This window comes from Melopsittacus undulatus, unplaced genomic scaffold (genome assembly GCF_012275295.1).
Source record: "Melopsittacus undulatus isolate bMelUnd1 unplaced genomic scaffold, bMelUnd1.mat.Z mat_scaffold_987_arrow_ctg1, whole genome shotgun sequence".
In the NCBI taxonomy this organism is placed as follows: Eukaryota; Metazoa; Chordata; class Aves; order Psittaciformes; family Psittaculidae; genus Melopsittacus; species Melopsittacus undulatus.
In genome coordinates, this window is record NW_022994751.1 from 1 (window position 1) to 8439 (window position 8439).

Here is an 8439-nt window from a genome sequence, read left to right on the forward strand (position 1 = left end):
AAAATATTAAAGGCTAGTCACTCTCCTCGACTTACTTTGCAGGCCTTGGTATCTATGCTTTTGAGCTAAACCATTTCCTTAAATCTGCTACTGGGATAAATCCATTTCCTTCAGATCGAGCAGCAGGGTTTGAAGCCAGTGCCACATTCCACTGCACAGGGAGAATAGTTGAAGAGGGTTAGTTCTTACAATAGCAAACAGCCAAAGGGCTTTTGTCTTTAGTACATGAAATAAAGCAGCACCATCCATGTTCCTCTTTTTTCCTCTGTGCCTGCATCCCTCTGTCCCTTCCTTGAGCTTAGGAGAGTTGGGCTGTGCAAGTGAAAGTGAGATGGCTGTGAGTGGAGGAGGTGGATCTCATCCCCTCCTTGTGAAGGTGTCAGTACTGGGGACCACGATGACCAGTGCTGGCTCATGGCCCAGACTTTTTCCTCTTCAGCCTGTGTAAACCACTCACTGGAACTAGAGTGTCACCATTCATACCATTGAAAACCAATGGAAGCTGTGAAAAGACTTGTCTCTGTGTGGATTAGCTTAGTAAACAGTGTAAAAATGGGAAGGAAGCTTTTGTTTCTGCACTCGACCAAATCTGGCAACTGTGCTCTTGTTCAGACTCGCAGGCTAGGAAATGTTGGTCTTGCCTTCTGGTGCTGGCATGTTTCTATACCCTTTCATATATCTCTTATAAAATATACTTTTGTGCATGGTTACTATGGACTAGTATTGAATGGAGAAAAACACTTTGAGGTAAAACTGTTTGTAATTCTCTATAAGTGGTCATTTTTAAAAACCTCTGTTTTGTTTACCTCAATTAACTTAATGAATGGACCAGTAAATGTATTAAAAGATGACTCCTTTACCTAGAATAAATTTTCATTTTTGCAGCCTTCACCACGGCAGTGACGTGTGTACTTACTTTTGCTGGGCAGCTCACTATCTTTACTGCAGAAGTACCCTTCCCTTAAAATCTAGTTAACTGCTGATCCTGTGCTACATCTGGTATTACTGAAAGTGATGCTGGAGCTAAGGCAAGATTGTAATGTGGTGTTAGGGGGGGGTGGGGGACAGGATTGGCAGCGACTTCCTCGAAGAAGGGGTTGCATAATGAGTAATTGACTTCTGCTTGCTGCACATCCCTGGCTGAACTGCCTGATTCGCTTTCAGATTATTTCAGTTACTGAAGGTTTTTTTAATTTGCCTTTACTAGTCCCAGGAGCTTGGAAGGCACTTAATCTTGTAATTCAATTGGTATGTAAGTAGACACATCATTTAAGCCCTGATACCTCTGGAGCATGCCAGTCTTGGAATCATGTTTTGATTTAGCTGCCAGCAGCTTACACAAATTGCTGTATTGTATGATGGTTCCTATAGGTAGGGATTTCAACTCAGTATAAAGATTTTCTTTTTCTAACACAGGTAATTAACACTGAATATTATCTGGTACCAGTGTCTCTACATCTCTGTAAAGCCCATAGGAGTAGTGTGCGCACTTAGCTGTTCTTAACCTGTTATAAGAGTAGTACACCCAGGTGGTGTGAGTTGAAATGCTGGTATCAGCTTTTGAGTCATAGGGTCCTTGCATGAGATGTGTTAAAAGCACTGCTCAAGAACAGTGTGGCAATTCCCAGAAAGCAGGGGTGTTTCAAGAGTGTTTTATTGTAGGGAATTACTAAAGTGTCTTTTTACATTTAATGTTTTTTACAGTGGTGTTTCTGTGTGTAGTAAATTGTGTAACATTGATTGGCCAGGCTGACACATCTTCTGCAGCAGCCGGAGAACAAGTGTGTCCTGCTGCACAACTGTGCATGTGGCACGTGGGCCCCTGCGTCATCAGCTGAAGGCACAGAGCCCTGAGGTTTCCTAACAACACAGATGGGGAAGGAACTAATGAAAAATTGATCTCTGCTTTCCCCTTCCATACTGAATGATGTATCTAGAAATGCCATTTTCAATTTTCTACCTCTTGCATAATTGCTAACCAGCCTAACAGAAAGTGAAATGCTGTGAAGACTGCTGGTGTTCAATAGCCAGTGCATGTACTCTGTAGATGATGTACTGCAGAAAATAACAAGGCAAACTTCTTTGTCCTGGTGAGCTCAGTGGCTGAGAGCTGCGTGGCATGCTGTGAAATGGAACACACAATTGAGATTGCTTCCCATCATGATAACTGTGGTGACTAATGCTGGCAAGTCCTTCCATTTTGGTAAGTAGAAGAATTGATTAACACCAAAAGAAGCTTTAGCTGGTACAGCCTCTGTCAGTTGGTCAGAATCTGAAGGGAGCCAGTGGTTGAACGTTGTTTGATGGCCACACGATGCTGTAAAGAGCAATGAAAATGCAGATCACAAGAGAGCTGGAAAACTGCTTTCTGAAACTACTGTTTGATTTTTTTATTATTTTTTTTCCCATCAATTCTTTAGTTTAAAATTCACTGTGATGTCTGTAGCTGGCTGAGTGCTCATGTGATTTCTCTGAAGGATCTGCCAGCCTTGTGTAACAAGTAATGGTATTGGCAAACATTTGTCATCGTTTGGACTTCAAGTCCTAGTAATGTGTTTGTGCTGATAATGGTGTGAACTTCTGTTTGGAGCCTGTATTAAAAAAGCAGTTGAGTACTAGCAGTGACTTGCTGTTAGATCAGCAGGGTTGTGGTAAGGAAGGAGTCACTTTTGCGTCTGGAAAGTTAATGAGGAGGAAAAGCAGAGGCAGGGAAATTGATGAGTGTGAAGTTGCATTCCCCACTTCACCAAGTCCTCTGCCACCAGGTGTCCAAATGTGCTCACAAGACCAGGAAAGCCAAACAAAACAGAAGTGATGGTGTAGGACCTTTCCTTGTACATTGCTTTTTCTTCCTAAGTGGTAATACTGAAGTCAGTATGCATTAACCATATATATATGTATATATTTATAAAACCATGTATTAACCATGCCTTTAGACTTTACCTAATTCCTGAAGTTCAACCTATCAGTTCTCTGTAGCTGCACGTTTGGGCAAATTTCACTGTATCAGAGAAATGACTGCTTCCTTTGCCATGTAATGGTTTCTCTTTGAAAAGAAACACCTGAGGAGAACTCAGATTATTCTTTTCTACCACAGTGCTAAGAAAACTGTAATGGATTTTTGAAAGAATGTTTTACTTTGTGTAGAGGATTTCCCTCATTTGACTTATACTATTTTTGTAATACCAAGCATTACATTCATGTGAAGGGTTTGTCCCCTGGGATTATCAGCTCTTAAACTCTGCTAAATATTTCCTACAGCAATTCATGTTACATTAAACAAAGAGAACTAACAGCATTGGCTAGATCACTTGCAAGTTTCAATCTTTGAATTCTTTGGTATTGTCAACTTATTTCTGCAAATTTTTATTTCTTCCAATTTTCTTTTTCCTTTTAAGTTTACTTAAAAAAAAAATCCTACATGTGTTATATACTTTAGATGCAGAATCAGTAACATTGAGAAAATACAGCATGTCCTTTTGGACAAACACCTTCCTGTTCCTACCTTAAAGGGAGAAGAGTCAGGCAGCCAACTAGAAAAGACAAGATGAAAACAGAAGGCCGCTGTACCAGTTCAGTGTGGTTTTTGATAGATCTTGTTGTAGACTGTAGATATCACTACTCCCATGTGTGACTAAAGATAACTGCAGCCAGGACAAACACTTTACCTGTAAACCAAGAACATGGCTTGTTACAGGGAGAAAAAATACCACCATACATCTTGATGAATTCTGGATCACCACTGTTGTGGGAGAGCCATATGGTCAGTGCTTCACAGGCACCAGATGGCATGAGCTTGTCTCTGCTTCTGTTTGAGATCAGAATTTAGTGCCTTTTTCCTTCTTTTAGGCTGAAAGATGAAAGATTCAACCAGCAAACTGTCTGCTTATTCAGTGAAGTAAGAGGTAACTGCTTGGAAGACCAGCAGTAAGCTGGGCAGTAAGTGCTCCTTTCCCTAGAAGTGGAAAAGTAGTTTTTGGGCTAGCATGTTCAGGACGGAAGAGACGGGAGAAATTTCAGTCAGAGTCTGCTTCTGCTTCAGTCAGAATAGTGGTCCACTGGGTTGCAGTATTGCCTGAAAATGGGAAGGTGTGTGTGATTTGAACAGAGAAAAGTTGAATTCTAGTTTAAAACAGCTTTTGCGCTGAAATGCACCCTTCTGTTTCTGTAGTGGCAAAAAGGGGGAAGGTGAAGTAACCCATCCTGCTGGGATGTGCAAGCTGGGAGCAAGGTCCCAGTGCTGACAGTGGGCTTGCTGCCCTGGGCATCCTTTTGCAGCTGCACAGCAGCAGCAGCCATCAACTGAAGGGACAGCCCTGCTACCAGAGGCTGCTCTGCCTGCATGGCCCAGCTCCAGAGCCGATCTACTGCTGTAATATGAATGCAGCCTGCATGGCTCAAGGTGGAGCTTAAAAACAATGTCAGGACTAATAACTTATGACTAATTTGGGGTGGAGCTGCTACCTGTGTGTGGGTAGGTGAGTTTGCTATGGAGCACGTGAGGAATTAACTTATTGACAGAGCAGTATAGTGTTCATATGGTACAAGGGAAAAGGATTGCTGTGGGAACAATGTTTGGAGGAGACATGAGCAGCAGAGGTTGAGGTCTTATTTGAATGTACGCTAATCCTGTCCTGTTTGTGTATAATCCAGCTCATTCGGGTGAAAATGGTAGGCCTTCAATACAGTGTTGTAAAATGCATATATTTTTACTGTTTTCTAATGCATTTTTTATGCTCCGTTTACCAATAAAGGCTGATTTTATGCAAAGTTATCCTGCGTTAGGTAAATCACAGTCTGACAGGACTAGATTTCCAGGAAGCACTTGAAAATGTGTTTAGAGAGCATAACTGAAAAAAAAAAAGATGAAAGAAATCCACCCTTTTCCAAAGCTGGAAGAAGTAAAATATAAATGGTGTAAGTATCACAGTGCTGCAACGCAATGCCTTGCTTCTCTTGTTTTTCCCTGGAGGTACTATGTTTTTGAGCAGTACCTCTGGTGTTTTCCCTGCCTTTGAGCTGTACACTGATAATTCATCTTTAGAAAAACATGTGCTGAAAATTGTGTGGGTAAATGATGTAACTAAGGACAAGAAGTTCAGATGTGACAATCTTGTCCTGCAAGTTTCTCTGCTCCTCCCTTCCCATTTGTGGTACCAACTGTTCTGGTTTTATTACGCAGAACACAGATTGCAACAATAACTACCTCTCTCCTTTTTGTACCTAGCTGATGGAGGGATTTGAAGTTTTTGAGTGGTAAGACAACCAAAGCACTACCATAAGATGATCCTTCAATATGCTTGGATAACTGGATCTGATAGTTGGTTAAAGGGATGAGGGCAAAGAGCATCACTGCCCGTGCTGCAATGCAATGACCATGTGGGTTATCATCAGTACCTGCTTCTTGTCTCCAACACAATCACCACTGCTTTTTGGGTCTACGGCTTGGGCAGAGCCTTTGCTGCACTTTTTCTTGTTCCTTGAGTACTAGAAAAAAGTACAGATCTTTGGTAGGAGTGTAAGTCCTCACTCCTATCCAAGCGATTTCTGGTAAGCCACCTATTGCTCCCACCAGCAGAGGTGCCTTGCCCAAACCAGCTGTAGTCTCTCGGTCCTAAGCCTGAAATCCCAGTGTAGATGGAAATGTAGCACTGTCCTTTGAGACAGAGACACTGAATGATTTGAGTCTTAACTAGCAGAGAGAGCAATCCCATGCTACATGGCTTTGACATGAACAACACTTGTCACACTACAGCTGTTTTCTATTTTGTGCTTCTGGCTTGCAGTATTTTAGGCTTCCTCTAGTGTTGGAACTTCTAAGGGAGCTGGAATTACCTTCCTGTCAGGAAAACCACGCTCAGTGAAGACTTGGTCCATGTCTAGTGTACCAGGTGTTTCTGCAATGGAGGGAACAAGCATTTCTGCACACTGTGTAGCAGCGTTTGTGCTCATGATAGACTTTAAATATTAAAAAAAAACCAACAAAACATTTTAAATTTTTTAATTTTCTTTTGTAATAATTTCTTCCCCAGCCTGATTTGCTGAAAATGAACGAAATATCTTAGAAAATTTTGCTCACTGTTTCCTTAGTACACAAATACAATCTTTCCCTTTAGAATAACTTTGATTTTCAATTTCTTATTCCCTGTAGGGGCAGACAGATAAAGCACTTCAGGCATTTATCTTAGACCTTTTTCTGTTTCTAGAAGAAAAACTCAAGCCATAGAGCACTCAATACACTTTTAGATATGAATTATCCCTCTCTTTGCCACAGTGGATGCAGTTCTTGGATTTGCTTTCTGCATCACTGCAGCTGCTACCTACTAAATACAAACTTGCCTTTCTTTTGTTGTGGAATGCTGTCCCCTATTGTTTATACACAGTTTTGAGATTTGTACGCTACGTTATTGTAGTATTTAGTTGCTAGAGTAGCCTCCAATTATTTCACCATTAAGTTTCCCATCAGGCATAAATGCCTTTATGTAACAAAATAAAACACATCTTAGGATGTTTGTTTAATAGGAAACTTTTGCCAGTTTTATTCTGTTGTAGCCATAAGCTTTATCTCACAGAAGCAAGTGGCTTGGGTGATACGATCTTAGTGTGGGAAGTCCCTGCCCATGGCAGGGGGGTTGGAACTAGTGATCTAATGTCCTTTTCAACCCTAAACTATTCTATGATAATGCGGTGGGGTGGTCTGACTAGCACCAATAGTCAGCAACAATTCCCACTCCCCTGTGGGGTGAGCAATTGTTCTCCTGCTCTGATCTGGGCTATGATAAGTGACAAATTACAAATCAATCAAACCTTAAACTAAGCTTGGCAGGAGTGGTATGCCTCCTCTGGATATTGTAGGGTGTTTGGTGTCAGAGTACAAAGAGGGGGAACAGGGGACTAATACTGAAGCCCTCTTGGGTGCTGCTCCTGTGATATCTGCCTACTCCCTGCTCTGAAACTCACAGTGAAGCAGACCAAATGCCCTTCCTTCCGATGCTGAAACACCATGACCCTTTTCTCAGGATGCACTTGCTTGTGTCTAGTGGTTGTTTGACTCACAATGTAGAAAAGGAATGTCCACCTAACGAAGTGCCATGATGAGGATGCAGCACTGAAGGATACCACTCGATCATGATCATGGTTATCCTTCCAGGTATTTTGGAGAACACAATCACCTAGGAAGCTGGTGATGAAGATCACATACCCAGCAGCATTGCCATGTCCAATTTGCACAGCATTCCAACTTAAAGGCTCCCTGAGCAAGAAGAGTGGGAGTACATTCATCGCACCAACCACAGCAAAGTTATAGAGGATTGCTGCCATAAACAGCATGGTGGAGGATGAGTTTGAGGGGGATACTGGAGTGGAGTTGCTGCTCTTTTGTGTGGGCTGGTTGCTGGCTGCCCATCTCCTCTGCACTCTTGGTTTTGGCGGGCATGAAGCTTCTGGCTTGGGGACTGTCAGGACAAAAGTGCTATAGAGGAGGAAGAAAGCATAACAAGCGATGCTGCATTCACAGCTCACAGCACAGTTGCCCTGTTGATAGCGGTCACTGAAGCCAACAAAGAGGTAGCCAGATGCCATGCTTCCTAGAAAGCCAGAGAGGCCTACCCAGCTTCAATAAATGATGAGCCGAAGGGACCTTTTGATCTCAGAGGAGCCAGGGATCCCAGAGCCATGACACCTGCCCAGAGCGTGGTGAAACCGCCCATCAGCCCATTGAAGGCAGCAGCCCCGTACATCACCTCTATTGGCCAGCCAGCAGGATCAGGAGGAGCAGGAGAGTTTTGGAAACCAAGTAGCCAAGAAGAGGGAAGCAGGATGGGGATCTTCTGATGTATCCTGTCCCCCATCTTGGACAAGCCATACGCTGACACCAGTGGGCCTCAGGCCCAGGACAAGGTTTGTAGATGATATAAAAGTTAGAGACAGCCTTTTGCTGAGCATCTTCCAGCGCATGAAGGAAAGGGCAGTGACGTTGGTCTGGTTGTAGTAGTATCTTCACCACCAGCAGCAGCGCTGTGTCGTAGAAGGCGCTGGCCCACTTGGGAACCCTGCGACCACGGCTCAATCCACGTCCTCATCACGGCACCCCCACCATGCTGCTGGCGACCTCCTCTTCTTGGAAGAGCTGTTTTAGGGAGATGTGCAGGAGGAAACGGCTCTTCAGAGGCTCTGCTTCTGGAGGCATGCTTAGGGAGGAGCAGCAATGGGAAGAACAAAAGCTGGGCTGCACAGGATCAGAGTTGTGCAAGAGATGATCTGGCAGGCACGATATCTGCACCTCGACTTGCTACACACACTCGCACAGCACATCCCTGCGCTGCTCTGATCCCCGCTCACAGACAAGAGGCTTTGTACAGCTGGAGAACGCCCTGCGCTCAGGAACTGACTGCTGCTCCTCTTCTGGTGTAGTTCAACAGAGGTCAGATGACCCAGGGG

The 8439-nt window shown here is 43.5% G+C and overlaps 1 pseudogene; it reads right to left on the reverse strand.

Annotated features, from left to right (window-relative positions):
- Positions 1–2216: 2216 nt before the first annotated feature.
- On the reverse strand, positions 2217–8081 carry LOC117438967 (thymic stromal cotransporter homolog; annotated as a pseudogene).
- Positions 8082–8439: the final 358 nt, after the last annotated feature.